This window comes from Pan troglodytes, chromosome 2, assembly GCF_028858775.2.
Source record: "Pan troglodytes isolate AG18354 chromosome 2, NHGRI_mPanTro3-v2.0_pri, whole genome shotgun sequence".
Classification (NCBI taxonomy): Eukaryota; Metazoa; Chordata; class Mammalia; order Primates; family Hominidae; genus Pan; species Pan troglodytes.
Genome location: NC_086015.1, coordinates 90,553,777 through 90,570,283, shown reverse-complemented (window position 1 = coordinate 90,570,283; position 16,507 = coordinate 90,553,777). Strand labels below are relative to the sequence as shown.

Here is a 16,507-nt window from a genome sequence, read left to right as displayed (position 1 = left end):
AAAAAGTACATCTCTTAAGACTTTCTTTACAATAATAAATGGAGGCTTTATAACAAGAGGTAAACCCTCTATGTTTCAGATCTGAAATTAAGGCATTTTGGGCACTCATCTAACAAATATTCATGATGCACCAATATACTGACACTGGGCCTTACGTTCTCAGCCATACCTACATAAATATGAAACTGGCCCTGCCCTCACGGAGTTTACTGTCTATGGAAGAGAAAAGATTTATCACAAGCATGTATATTCCATAGTGAAAAGAAACTTCATGATAAAGTATTTTGGAATTTGAGACTTTCACATTCAACAGGGAAGTAGTGGGGAGACGTATCAAGGAAAGCATCATACGTAAGACAGCTGGCATTTTCAGTTGGGAAATAAAAGATAGACAAGATAAAGAGAGATGAACATTCCAGGCAGGAGGAATAATCTAAGGAGAAGCAGAGAAAAAGATAAGTGATGTGAAGGCCAGAGAAATTCAATGGCATTTGATTCTCTTGAGTGAAATTAAAGTAAATTAGCAAATAAATAATCTTGGATAATAGAAATATTTAAACATAACTACAACTAATGAATTTCTATTTTTTCTTTTATTCTGAATATTAACTTATAGTACACTTTAATAGAATTAAAGTCCTAATTAAAACATGAAGAAGAAAACACGAAACACTTAAGTTAGACCTTTCCCAGTTTACAATAAATTCTTATCTTTTGAGTTAATGGGCTCGCACAAAAAAAATGCATTTTCAGCAAGAATAAAGAAAAGTTCTATATTATAGGTTAAACACAAGAGAAGACTTCAAATAAGTTCAGAAATCATTTTCCACCTGTGCAGTACAGTGCAGTGCAGTATTTTATAGCAGTATAGGATGACTTGTAGAAAATTAACAATTAGTTTTATCTATTTTGTTTCACACTTGAAACCTTTTGCTACTAACAGTAAAAAAGTAAGAATCAATGTAAACACGATTGTGTGTTTTGAATTCAAAGGTTTTTTTTTTTTTAGGTTATTCTCTTACTGTTCAGTAATCTAATAAAACATCATCTGAAACACAATATTAGTGAAGCACTTCTAAATATTTGGGAAGGAAGGAGGGAGGGAGGGAAGAAAGGAAGGGAGAGAGGGAGCAGAGCAGGAAAGAAGAACTAAGAAAAGGAGGCAGGTAGGAAGTGGGAGAGAGAAAGGAAGAAGAAAGGGAGAAAGGGGAAAAGAGAGGTTAAGGAAGCAAGCAGTGGAGACAAGGGAAATAGGAGGGGAGAGAGTTTTCATAACAATAATTTTGCATTTTTATATATGGAACAAAAATGTTCTTGAATGATGATTTGATAATAAGCATTTCAAAGGAAACTGGTAGCATTGTTCTTTCATTAAAATTCAAGACCACCGAGAAAAACATATTTTTCCCATGGAAATGAGCAAGTTCGGGACCCTTCTAAAGAGCATATGGTCACCACTAATCTAGTGACTTAATCCTCTCCTTTGGGCCTCTTATTCTATTTCAGGTTATCTATCCTTTGCCTCCAGGCAGGACTACAACTAAGCCATGTAAGACAGATGGGCTTCTAACCTAGTCAAGATTTCTAGGGAAGTCATTCCCACAGCTTCTCAATATTAATCAAAATAACCAGCCCCAGAATTTAGGAGAAGCAAAATATCTCAAGTAGGCAAAAGTTTTTGGTACACTTTTGTGTGTGTTTGCAACGTCTGACAAGCAATAATTCTTTTATTTTTCTAACAAGACCTGTATTTGAAACATTTTAAAATATATGGTAGCTGATTTGATCAGGAGCAACCTACTAAATCTCTGTTTTAAAATGCATTTATTCTTTCTTGCTGTAAATGTAAAACTCTAGTTGGTAAACAAACACAAATGAAATGGTTTGCACAGTATATAAGGCTCGTTACCAATAGAGAACCTAAGCTTTTTGTTTTAGAGATTGTCCTTTTCTTTATAATCTTTAGAGCTTTCACGTCACTGTGGTGACTTTTCTTTTGATCAGTTCAAACTTCAAAACATTGGAACATTTTATTTTTAAGCCAAAATGTAGCATTTTACAAAAAGAAGTTCATCTTCCACAAAATAGAATTTAACCAAGATGTAGAAAAACCCAAACCACTACCTGACTCTTACGACTTTACATAATTTTTTCTTAATCTTTTTTTCATGGTAATATTTTTTTCTTGCATTTTTATTTATTTATTTATTTATTTTTTATTATTATACTTTAAGTTTTAGGCTACATGTGCACATTGTGCAGGTTACTTACATACGTATACATGTGCCATGCTGGTGTGCTGCACCCACTAACTCGTCATCTAGCATTAGGTGTATCTCACAGTGCTATCCCTCCCCCCTCCCCCAACCCCACAACAGTCCCCAGAGTGTGATGTTCCCCTTCCTGTGTCCATGTGATCTCATTGTTCAATTCCCACCTATGAGTGAGAATATGTGGTGTTTGGTTTTCTGTTCTTGCGATAGTTTACTGAGAATGATGATTTCCAGTTTCATCCATGTCCCTACAAAGGACATGAACTCATCATTTTTTATGGCTGCATAGTATTCCATGGTGTATATGTGCCACATTTTCTTAATCCAGTCTATCATTGTTGGACATTTACAGATTCAATGCCATCAAGCTACCAATGCCTTTCTTCACAGAATTGGGAAAAACTACTTTAAAGTTCATATGGAACCAAAAAAGAGCCCGCATCGCCAAGTCAATCCTAAGCCAAAAGAACAAAGCTGGAGGCATCACACTACCTGACTTCAAACTATACTACAAGGCTACAGTAACCAAAACAGCATGGTACTGGTACCAAAACAGAGATATAGATCAATGGAACAGAACAGAGTCCTCAGAAATAACGCCACATATCTACAACTATCTGATCTTTGACAAACCTGAGAAAAACAAGCAATGGGGAAAGGATTCCCTATTGAATAAATGGTGCTGGGAAAACTGGCTAGCCATATGTAGAAAGCTGAAACTGGATCCCTTCCTTACACCTTTTCTTAATCTTATCATCTCTTTTTACAGCAAATTTAATGTTTTCTTAAATCATAATTTTCTGTCGGCACTGAAAACCTCTTCATGTGCTCCAAATACCCATTCCAAGGCTTTGTTGGCGTATACCTTCCACATCACACGTTATCCCAATTCCTTACATAATGGTCATATCTAAACAATAAGGTAGGTTTTTATCAAACTGATGCAGGGCATGAGAGCCCCCAAGCTGGGGCTTGGCCTGGGAGGGTTCTTGGCTTTGCCCAGGAAAGAATTCAAGGGCAAGCTGGTAGTGTTAAACAGCAACGTTTATTGGAACGCCAGTGTACAGCAGCAACAGAGGTACTTCTCCTTGCAGAGCAGGGCTACCCCTTAGGCAGTGTGCCCAGAGTAGCGGCTCAAAGGCAGTTCTGCAGTCACATGTATACTCACTTGTAATTACATGCAAATTAAGGGCTGATTATGCAGAAATTTCTGGGAAAACGGTGGTAACTTTTGGGTCGCTGGGTTGTTGCCATGGAAAGGAGCAGTATCTTCCAGGTGTTGCCATGGCAATGATAAACTGGCATGGCAAGCTGATGGGTGTGTCTCATGGAAAACTGCTTCTGCCCAGGCCCTGTTTTAGCTAGTCCTCAATTTGGTCTAATGTCCAAGCCCTGCTTCCAAAGTTGAGTCCAGCCTCTTACCTCAAAACTCTATGAGTATTTTACTACCTATTGTTGATGTAGTTCAAGACACAAGAGAAGTATAACATGTGTATTAACACATTTGTTCCAAAAGACATCCAAGGAACTATTATTATCCCTAATTTGATGATGAAAAAGAAAAAAAAAAAACCTTAAGATGAATAGGAATAATAATGTTTACTGGGATTTCATTATGTTTGAGGTCCTTTTCTAAGCACAGTTTTCTTTCTGTTATACTAAGCTTTTATCCAATTAAATAATAGGTTAAAGATGAACAAATATTTTCAAAGTAGTGTTGGATTTTTATGTCATGTTAAAACATTCTCTTTAATTTTAGGACACATGACAGATCATGATGAAAATATTTTTTTTTTCTCAGAGTGAAATTGTCTTCTCTGAAAGATCGAGAGTGTGGAGTAGTGATTCGTATTTAGAACTACTTACTGAATTATTAACATAATAAGTAATATTAAAACTTGTAAACAATGAAAGCAGAAAGCTGGTCAGGCTGTGACAACATCATGTTTTAAGATAGCTGTTAAAGATTCTCATGAACTCTGGATCTAACTACATAACTAAGTTATCTCTGATTAATAGAACATATATATATTTGTATGTATATACACACACAGTTAAACACACTTACATATATAATCACACCCAAACGTACACATACACATGTGTAAATATACAGTACCCAATTACCCATGTCTGGGTACGTGACCAATCAATCTAGTGTGTTTTTTTTTAAGTCATACATTTATTGTGATGGACATGATTATGCTAATAGATCTCGAAATACCTGGACTCCAGGTAAATTTCAGAAAAATATTAGTTACCTCACTATATTTTAGTAAATTCTTATCAATTATATTTGTTAATGCTTTCAGTCTATGGTAGAAACTCAACCTATTTGTGATGCAATAAACACAAACTAAATACTCCTATGGAAGGAAAAGGTCTACCATTTGTTCTTGACTTTACATAAAAGTTGATGTGTATAGCATTCTAGATCATATTCTCTATTTCAATTCTCAACTAAAAATTAAATCTGAAATTCACTAAAATAAAGACAGATAACTACAGCAACGAAAACCTGACAGACACCCAGCCACATTGGAATTTTTAACTATATATTAAAGTTTTATATTCTTGCTGCTCTGAAACTTTCTACAGATTTGCAAATAAATGACATTTTAGGTAGAAAAAAATGTTCTAATATCAGTTTCACTTATATGTTTTGAAGATGTACAAGAATTATTCCTGTCCTACCTTGTTCAAATAGATTTTAATAGGTTCTCTTCAAAGAACCATTACTATCTTCGTAAAGAAAACAAATCGATTCTACAAAATACATGTCCAGCATTATTTCAAAGTTATAAACTTACATAAGTAAAGTGTTTTGCAAATTTAAAATAAGTTTTTTCCTGCAAACACTTGCTGAGACTTAAATGGTGTATGTCACCTGATTTGGCCTCATCACTAATTGCCTTCTTAATAAATTATATTAATAAAATATATTGACATCTACTTCAATTTGATTGGGAAAAAATTTTAAAGTGATTTTATATAGACACTTTCCTCCTCCAAAATATTTCAGCAATACCAAAGAGGAACAATTTCTTTTATCCCAGCTTTGATTAAGCAATGTAAACTAGCCTTATATTGAAGAAAAAATTTTCTCTGTTGTTTGTTTTTGGCAAGAATTCTATATTAAATATAAAAACCATACTCTAGGGGTGGATGGATTTCAGCTGAGTATGAAGCATTTTCTTTCTTGGAAATTGTTTTGGGATTCTTTAAGATAAAAGATCTGTATAGAAGTTATTAGTATTGGTTATCTGTCTTGGTTCCTTGATTCCTATACTGACTATTTCCCAAAGGTAATTTTCATTAAACCATACACTGTTACGCTGTTAGACCTTCACCTCTTTGTGTTCATTTCAGTCAGTACTCTCAGACTCAGAAATGTATAGGGAAAGAGCAATCTTTCTTTGATTGATTTAGGGAAGCAAGTAGAATATTTTGTGACCTGACTTTTTTTTTCCCTGCAAGTCTTCTCTTTCAAGTCCCTCAATCTGATATAAAGGACATGGTAGTCTCTAATCACACCCTAATCTCTATTGGTCTAAATCCAAATAATTTCCTTCTACACCCTGCTCGGTTGAGACTTAAATCCCTTATTATTCAATGATCCTATTTTTAAACTCTGCTTGGGAAAGCAGTGGTGACTTTTGATGCTAATCCTATTCAGTCCACTAACTCTATCCCCTTCAGGGAAATGGCCAAGGATTTTTAAGGGGGTAAATATGCAGCCAGCTGCCTAACAAGAAAGAGAAGAAAGCTAAGTTAGAATTTTCAAAACTACAGAGGATTATAAAAATGGAGCCTTTATATTAAAAGCTAAGCATATTTATTCTGATGAGGTATCTATTAATTCCATTGGAAATAGCTAGTTAAATCCTTTAGTCACAGTTTTCACTGCCTGGGATTGAAGGATAAGCATTTGGTTTCATATTCAAGGCAATAGCACTGGCAAATCCTGTCAGACCCTTCAAATGAAAATTGAACCCGACCATATTTCATGTCAAAGTACAAATAAATATATCAATTAATATGATAATAATCCTTAGGTTGTTCATTTTTGACTTTCTGTTTGGCAGTTAAAAATGGCCAAAAAATAAAACCATGTAGCAGAGGAAGTTCTGGGCTGGGAGACAGGACATCTGACTTCTACATTTGAAATTTCCATGATGGTCAGACAAGTATATAAAGTTTAGATTTTAAACCAATTTTTAATTAAAGAGTTCAGATGAGTGATTATGATGCCATTTTTAGCTTTAAAAGCCTATTAAATTTATCATAAGGTAATGCCGTTCTGGACCTAACACAGATAATGTAGTAACAATCCATTTTGATAATACAATCTGCTCACTTCTTGCCATGAGAATAGAAATAATGTTGGTCCTTTATTTTCTCTTTCATGCTGTTGTGCCTTCTGGACCTTCCTGTTTCATATCTGTTTTCATTCTCCTTGTTTAAGGGCAAGGTCTTAGTAAAATTTTCTCTAACTTTCCCTCTTCAGGGAGAGAGAAATGTTGCCATTCTGTGCTGCTTCTGAGATTTACACTTAACTTTGCCATAGCACTAATCACACTGTCTTGTAATTGGGTATTGATTTGCAAATTCACCTTCTATATTACAGTATGAGCTTTATAAGAGCAGTATTCATGGCTTATTAATAATATTAATATGTGAATCATAAAGTTAAATATATGAATCATTAATAACATTAATATGTGCATCATAAAGTCCCCAGAAGTATTTGAGATTGCCAGTGTGGAGTTAAGTCTGCATTTTCTGACTTCTGGTGCCGGCTAAAATGCAGCAAACCCACTATAATCCATTTCCCTCCACTGATTGCAACAAAAAGTCTGGATAGAGTAGAAAAAGTAACTCCACAAGGACTCTGAGAAGTAAACAATAGCAGACAGATTGAAAAATCAAAACCTAAGGAATGACTGGAAGGGTAGTCAGGTTGCTCTTGTTGTTTTCTTTCTTTATTACTCGGCTTTTACTAGATGAATTGCAGAATTGCACAGTGAAAAGACAGCAAAATCTCTTGGGAAAAACCCCTCTGTCTGGCCAGAAGGGTAGAAAAGAGGAATTTTTAGATCCCAGGGATGTGAGAGAAATCCTTTTTTGTTTTTTGTTTTAGATTTTTCCTGTCTCGCCTGCTCTGAGGCCAGACCCAATCTCAAAGCTGTGCTGCTATCGTGCTGGCAGTGTCATGGGCTCCTAAAACCATAAAGAGAAACAACCTTTATCATTAGCCATAGACACTGGAAAGACAAAAGTCTAAAGTGTATGCCAGAAATTCCTACTATTTTTTTCTCTCTCTTTTTATTTGACATCTTGCCCCAAAGATAGACTTAGTCTTGTGGAATTGTTTGACAGCAGAGGGGCTACAATTCTGAGAAGCTATTTTTCCACCTACAGGATCTGGGAAATTAGGCACCTCAGAACTGGAAATTGTGGAGAAAATATAGACAAAGACAGCACTAGAGAAGCAGATCCCAAATCCTGTGTATAAACAAACACGTGAACCTAGGCTCACTCTCAGGGTCAGCACACATGGAGCAGAGCAAATAAGGCAGAGCAAAATATTTGAGAATTGAACTGTACTGTAAACTACCAACCAGATTGTTCCCAGATGAACTTCAGAGTGGCTCAAGAACAGGCAATACACAAATGGCAGAGCAAAGTCTGAAGGTGCGCTGACGTTGTAGCTAGTGCCCACAGAAGGTGAGATAGAAGTTTCAGTCTTAACCCATGCATGTCAATTACCTTCTAAAACAACAATAACAATGTTACAACAAACATTCTCCATAGGATTTGATCAGGGTCCAGAATTTCATGATGTAATATTCAAAATCTCCTGAGTACAATCCAAAATAATAACATACCATAAAGAAGAAGCTGATAAAGAATTAGGAAAAAATCAATTAGATATTAACTTCAAGATTGCCTTGATGATGGGTTTATCACACAAAGACTCTGTAGAAGCCTTTAATACATACTCCATGAGGTAAAGATGAATACTCTTAAAAGAAATGAAAAGTAGTTTTATAGAAGGTAAATCAGAATAATGGAAAACATTTAAATGAAAATTTAGAAAGTAAATACATGACATCTGACATTTTAAAAATACTAGATGGCCTCAGTAGCAGAATAGAGATGACAGAAGAAAGAATCAGTATACCTGAAGATAGATTAGTAGAAATTATGCAATCTTAAACATAGAAAATAAAAGATTGAAATATAACAAATTGGCCTCTCCAACTCTTATTCAATATCATGCTGGAAGTCCTAGACTGTGCAGCAAAGAAATAAAAGGAAATTAACACAATGGCAGATGGGCAAGAGGGAATAAAACTGTCTCTCTTTGCAACATAAACATCTATACGGTAATTTTCAAATGGAATCAACACGAAAGTCTCCTATAACTGATAGGTGAGTTTAGCAACATGGCAGTATACAAGGTCGGTTCTAAAAAATCTATTGTGTTTCTAAATAATAACATTGAACATTTGGAAATCAAAATTTAAAAACAGTATCATTTACAAGAGCACACAAAAAAAGTACTTAGATGCAAACTTTACACGATATGGCCTGGATTGAAATGCTAAAAGCCATAAAACACTGATGAATAAAATCAAAGAAAACAAATAAATGAAGAGATACACTAAGTTTATGATTGGAAGTTTCAGGAATATTATATTTTAACACCCCCAATTTCCCTATATATCAATGTAATCCAAGTCCTATTCCCAGTATACTTTTTCTATTGATATCAAAAAGATTCCAAAATATATATCAGAAAAACAGCAAAAGGATTCACACTGTCTGATTTCGAGATTTACTATTACCTACAGTAACCAGGACTGTGTGGTTTTATCAAAAGAATAGGCATATACATAAATGGAACAGAACGGAGAGTTCATAAATAGACTCAACAGGTTAAGAACAATTCTTGTTTCAGAAAGGTGAAATGGTAACTTAATGGTAAAAGGACAGTCTTTTCAACAAATGTGCTTGGAAAAATTGGACCTCCATGTACAATAAATTGAACCTCTACCTGTACCTCATGCTTTATGCAAAAATTAACTTAAAATATATCATAGACCTAAATTTACACTTTTAAGGGTAAACATAGGAGAAAATATTTATGACCATGTTGTAAGCAAAATAGTCTTAGATGTCACACAAAAGCATGACTCATTACCCCAAAATTGATAAATTAGAAATTTATCAAATTCATATTTATTTCTATCAAAACAAACAAGTAAATATCAAAAAATTAAGTAACACAAATAGCAATAGCAAAACTGACAACACAAATATGGGTGAAGATGCAGAGCAACTCAAACTTTCATATATTCTTAGTGGGAATGCCAAATAGCACAGCCTCTTTAGGAAGGAGTTCAGTAGTTTCTTATAAAGTTAAACATGTACTGACTATATGACTCAGTAATTTTGACTGTGTATGTAAGCCCTAGAGAAATGATAAGCTCCAAGTGAATGTTTACAAAGGCTTTATTCTTAATTGGCCAAAATTGGGTACAACTCAGTCTTTCTTCAACTGGTGAAAAAATAAACACTTTATGGCATATTCGTGTGATAAAACACTAGTCAACAATAAAAAGAATAAATTATTATTACATACAACATGTATAAACCACAAATACATTATAAGTAAAATTATGCTAGACTAACTTGACTACAAACCATGTAAGTCCATTTTTACCCCATTCTAGAAAAAGGTAGAACTATAAGAATGCACAGTTCTATGGTTGCTAGGAGTTAGGAGTAGGGAGACTGATCAACTACAAAGAAACCACACAAGAAAAAGTCTTGGGTTGATGGTGCAGTTCTGTATTTTTATTATGGTTGTGATTACATAACACTATGTACTTATCAGAATTTATAAAACTACACAAAATCGGTAAATTTTACAGTAGGTAAAATTTTAAAATTGCGTCTTCTTAGCAGTACCTGCTCTTTCATAAGTTTTCTAGCTCCATCTTCTTTTCCATTTATTCACTGAAAAAGCAATCATTAGTGGCTACAAGTTGCCATACATTGGAATTAGAGATAAACATTAAAAAACAAGATGAAAATATGTTTGCTTTCATGGAGCTTACTATCTACTCAGAGGAAATAGGAGTTACGAAGGAAAATGTATAATGTCGTCTGATGATACAGGTTAGTAAGGGAAGGGATTAACAGTGTGGTTATATTATTACAGAAGATGGTCAGGGAGGATGTCATTGGCCAGAGAAAACTTCACTGAGAACATAATATTGTAATTAATATTACAACATCATGTACTCTGTATCAGTCGCCTCTTTCTTTTTTTTTTTTTTTTTTTTTTTTTTTTTTTTTTGAGACAGAGTCTCATTCTGTCGCCAGGCTGGAGTACGCTGGTGCGATCTCAGCTCACTCCAACCTCTGCCTCCCGGGTTCAAGCGATTCTCCTACCTCAGCCTCCTGAGTAGCTGGGATTACAGGCGCCCACCACCACCCCGGCTAATTTTTGTACTTTTAGTAGAGACAGGGTTTCACCAAGTTGGCCAGGATGGTCTCGATCTCCTGACCTCGTGATCCGTGTGCTCTTCAGACAACTGAGATACAGGAGAAAAAAATATAAGTGTAAAAATATAAATGTGTGTATATATACATATATATATGTATATATATAGCATGATAATAATGTAGAAAAAATCAATAAATGGTAGAAGATGCAATACCTAATGTTTAAATATAGTACTTTTACTATATTTTTACAAATCAGACTAAAAATAAGTTTGAAATTCATAGCCATACTTTGTGCTAAATGGCCCTGAAAAGTCTCAGATAGTCACATCTCCTGTTATTAGGAAGCAGTGGTGTAGAAAGAAACAAGGTGTTTCAGTAAAATATATGGACAGTTTGACTGCTGATATGACATTTACAAGACTAGAAAACAATGTGATATTTTTATATTGTTGCATGATAATCCTGGCAGTTGGCACTAATATTATCAGGCAGTCCTATTAAATACCTATGAATAAGAAAAAGCATAAATTCAAAATTCAAAATAAGAATCAAGTCTTTATTTTGAAGAAGCAAAAGTCTTTCTTAATGTGCTACTGAAAAAACTGTAAATATCAAGATTCAAAGGCATTAGAAACATGAACCTCAACCCGAAGACCAATATAAAAACGTGAATTAATCATTAATTTTTTAATGGATGCAATTTGATGTTGTCAATTTTAAGAAATTATTTATTTTAACTATAGATACTTGCTACTATTTTATCATAGTATAGCATAATTCTGTTAAAATAAAGTATGTTAATGAATGTCACTAAATGTATTAAATGTTCATACATCCTATTGACATGTTAAAAATGGTCTTTGTGTTTAAATTTCAGTGTATTAAATCCTTTTGGTTTGAATATTGTAGTATAACAGTAAACTGGTCAAGATAACTCTCTACAAAATATTTGTACTTATTATTTACAATCTTTTAAACACTATATTCATTAAGAGTATACATATAAATTTATGCTTTTTAAGATTAAAGTATAAAAGGTAATTTACCCTCTTCTCAAAAAACAAAAACTGAGGCTTCTTGTTACATAAAGTGGGCATTGCACTGGGTCCTATATCTTCATTGTTAGGTAACAGGCACTTTGCTATTTAACTGCCTTGAGGATGCTTCTGGCTTTACCATTTCTATTCTGTCTGAACGTTGCCTCATTTTGATTTTCATCTTTTTCTACTGAGATTAAATTTAATCTTTTATTATTAGCACCTATATGTGCTTGAATGGAGGCCCATAAACTCCTGGCTCTTCTATTTCAGATGTATGTGTCTCCTTTACTTCGTTTAATTTTAAAACATCATATTTATTTCACTTAGTCATGCATCAACTGGAATATTAAGTTATTTAAAAAGGCAAAATAATCATACAGATCTCATTTTCACCCATTATTTTTTGATCACACAACCCTTTCTTCTTTCAATGCCCATAGCTTTCTTTCCTATAAATTTGAGTCATAACATATATGTGCATTATTAATCTCTGTGTGTTAATATGTTAAGTTCCTAGACAAATATTAAATTATTTAAGAACAGAAGCAATGTCTTATATTTCCTTACACATTACCCCCAAAAATGTGCTAATCAATTTATTTTAAAAAGACATGGCAGCATAATGAACATATCCATATGCACAGATTTCATTTGCCTTAATGCAATAATCATTTATTGAGCACAAATTCTGTTATTCATATTTATATTTATAAATATTTTCTTTATTCATTTTCAGGGATATTATAACAAATTAATGGAAAGAAACATTTAAGACAACACCTTCCTCTATGTTTACATCAGGATGCATTTTTGTAATTGAGTATGTATATTAATTATATTACAACAGACAACAAGTATACAACAAATAATTCAACAAGTTGAATTTTTACGTACCATTACTGTAAACTCACATTCTTAAGAGGATATAAACTTCATGTTATGAACATACACCAATTAAATTTTCCCTACATATATCCAACATCTTTTTAATGTCATTTGCTTTATTACAATCTACACTCACTTGTTATTGTGGCCATTACTTTGCTGCTGCTTAATAAAGGTCTTGTTCTTATTAATTTTTATGATATCCTTCATTGAGAGAATTAATTTTCAAACACACACAAATACACACTTAAGGATTCCATACTAGTACTGGTACTTGTATCTTTTAACAAACTTGAATCCTTTACCGAAAATATTGTATAGTAATATCAGAAATCTTATAAGTGATAATATAATTTTTACTATACTAACAGAAAATAAAGAATAGTTGTTAGAGACCTGAATTTTGTATACAGAGCTGAGTTTAAATCCCATTTTAATTATTAATTACCTATAACAGTAGGTAAGTCATACTCTGGCTGAGCTCCTTCATCTGTAAAATTAGTGTTTGGAGAGGGAAAAAGATAGATTACTTAAAATGAGTTTGAAGATGACTACCTAATTATTTGTGAGAAAATAAACATGGATACCAAATGCCTTAAACCAAAATAAATCCCTTGTGTTTAAAGATTTAAATCTAAATACAAAACCATAAAGTAACTAAAATTATTTTACTTTGGTTATTATATATGTATATTTTAGAGTTGAGGAAATCCTTTATACCCATGATGAGAACCCAAAAGCTACACAGAAAAAAACATATTTGATAAATGTGACCACACAACTTGTAAAAAATCCTTTAACAAAATATATACAATTTTAAAGGACAAAAAATAAAATAAATTAAATATACAGAAAATAAAATGAGCAAAAAGCATCTAATGTCCTTAATATGTCAAATGCTCTTAAAATCAGTGATCAAAATTTTAAACTATAAAAAATGAGCACAATATTAATAGCAGTGAGATAAAGACAACAAGAAGTGAAAGAAATCTATTAAAATATATTTAAGTATATTTTAAACATGAATATGATGTTTAAAAATGCTTCTCTGTCTTTTAAATATAAATCATTTGGCAAAACTTTTGCCCACTAAAAGCATCTGGAAATTGGAGATAAAATTATTTTAGAATCATAATTTAATTCATAAAGAAGAGTAAGAGGAGGAGGAGGAGGAGGAAATAAGAAAGAGAAAGGAAACACAAAAGTAGAATGGTAAGAATGTAAGCAGATACTCTCATTACCCAGGGAAGCATTTATTGCCCTAGGGAAGCTAAAGGATTAGTTTTGACTTTATACAGGTAGATGAAAGGGCCATAAATCTGTAAAGGATGAGAAGTAGAAATGTGACCAACCCTTGAAGAGCTTACAAGTACGTAGATGGCTTGATGAGAAAAAGCAAAAACAACAATAACAATACCCACGGGGGAGGGAAATACCAAAGAACCTTGTATCTTTTTGTTGAGAATTTGACGTGTAGCTGTGCCAGTGACACCCACAGACAGGGCATGAAACTTTACAATAACTTTCAAGGTCTGGAAATCCTCAAGTTAAGAAATCAATGTAAAATTTTGTTCCAGCAGGTGTGATGGTTAATTTTATGATTCATCTTTGCTAAGTCATGAAATCAAGATATTTGGTCAAACTTCACAATGTGTCTGTAAAGGTATTTTATTAATGGAATTAATATGTAAAACAGTAGACTTTGAGTAAAGTCAGTTGCCCTCCATAATGTCGATAGGTCTCACCTAATTAGCTGAAGGCCTTAAGAAAAAGCCCAATCTGCCTCAAAGAAGAGGGAATTCTCCCTAGATACTGCTTTGGACTTGAACTGCTACTCTTCCTCCTTGGCCTGTGCTCCAGCCTGCTAGCCTGGTGCTTTTAAATATGAATAACATCAGTAATATGGTAATATACTCTATGTAATATTATAGTAATCTGAAATCGAACATAAAATAAGTATATTTAATATTATTACAGTCATAAAAAACATACTTGAATGCTTAAGAGGAAGAAAAACTACCAGGAAGATTTGAGAAAGACACAAATAGAACAATTACAAATAAAAATATATAGACAGTGAAATTAAAAAAAACAAAATTAGATTTATGTTTGTAATACGTAAATTATAAATAGTCCAAAGATAATTGGATAACTGAGTCACTGCACTAATTAGCTAGAATGCAACAGAGAGAGACAGAAAATATCACAGAATAGTGAAAAGACATAAAGACATTAGGACTAAAATGAGATAATCTAACAAAACACTTAATTTCTTAAGGAAAGTATGAAAAAGAGGCCAAATGCGAAGATAACACAATAGCACACACATTTCTTATTACATCATGTATTCTTTGTCACACCACAGTGAAACTACATAATAATAAAACATACAAAATGCTATTGAAGCCACTGGAGAAAAAAACCACTTATTTGAAAAAAAAATCACACTTAGATTCAAACTTGAACTTCAATCACAACATTAAAAGATGACAAAAAAAATCTTCAACTTACTAAGTGAAAAGATATATAAATCTAGATGTCTATACTTTGAGAAACCCACTAAAAACTGAGGTTGAAATGAAATTTCAAATGGTGACTGCATAATAGTTACTGTTTCTGGACCCAGGCCTGCTATTCAACAGGTATACCAGAAAAATTGTATTAGCTGTTAGAAAACTGAAATAATTCCATATCAGTTGGAAATCTGCTGATGCACCAAATCTTGTGATGGCCTCTATCTGAATAGCAGAATGAGACAGGAGAAAAAAATTAATTATATAAATTGTCAAACATTTAGTTAAAAATGAATCCAAAACCGACTGAATACAGCAGGAATATTATAACAAAAAATATTTCAATTATGAAATGAAGATGGAATTAAAACACTGGTAAAAAGTAACATGTAAGATAGAAGAAAATTTACTTTAACATCATTATAGTATCCTTAAATTTTTTGTTAATTTTAGAGATTTTTAGTTTATTCTTTGCTAAATCAAGTATGCCAGTTAAAAAGAAATAAAAATTGACCACCAAAACCCACGTCTCCATAAATGGCAAAGAGTAATCAAACAGACCTAATTATCTGACTCCAGAAAAGTTAAGAAATCAATAACAATAATAGTGATAATGCTAAATCATTCTATGGGAACTTAACTTAAAATGTACGTTAAAAATATTCAGAACTCAACCATGAAATCTCTACACATCAATGCCTGTAAAATGCAAATAAAGAATACATAGAAAGCCATTATGGGAATGGTCCAGAAATAATATTGGCCTAAAACCAAATGGTTTATAAATGTAAATAAAATAGGGCTTGTAAAAAGCAAGTACAAATCATGTTGGAAATAGCATAAGTCAATGATTTTTTGGACAAAATATAATTATTCACAACTTACTTAAAAAGCTATAGGGAAATCTCAGCAGCCCCGTGCCATTAAGAAACTCAAGTCATTAGTTATAATTCTTCATCCTTTCTTACCCATCTTCTACAATAAATATTTCAAAAATATCTAAATCCAGCCATTTTACAAGGAAGTATCTGAAAGTCTTTTAGAAAAAGATATTTGTCTTATTCAAACTTAGACATTAGAAAACAAAAGGAAATATACCCAACTAATTCTTGCTTTGATATGAAAACTAGATAAGGACATTTTAAGAAAAATTGTAGGTAAGTTTCAAATAAAAACACAAGTGTAAAAGTTTTGTAAGAATATAATTTAAATGAATAAAATATTAGCAAATCACCACTAAGTCAAAATTATTTGAGGAATACATGATTTTATATTT

At 32.7% G+C, this 16,507-nt stretch overlaps 1 long non-coding RNA gene across 1 annotated transcript; it reads left to right on the top strand.

The window, feature by feature from the left end:
* Window positions 1-10,046: 10,046 nt before the first annotated feature.
* On the top strand, window positions 10,047-12,807 carry LOC107970492 (uncharacterized). The gene is made up of 2 exons (XR_001713085.2): window positions 10,047-10,460; window positions 12,570-12,807. It is a non-coding gene; the product is annotated as an uncharacterized LOC107970492 (long non-coding RNA).
* Window positions 12,808-16,507: the final 3,700 nt, after the last annotated feature.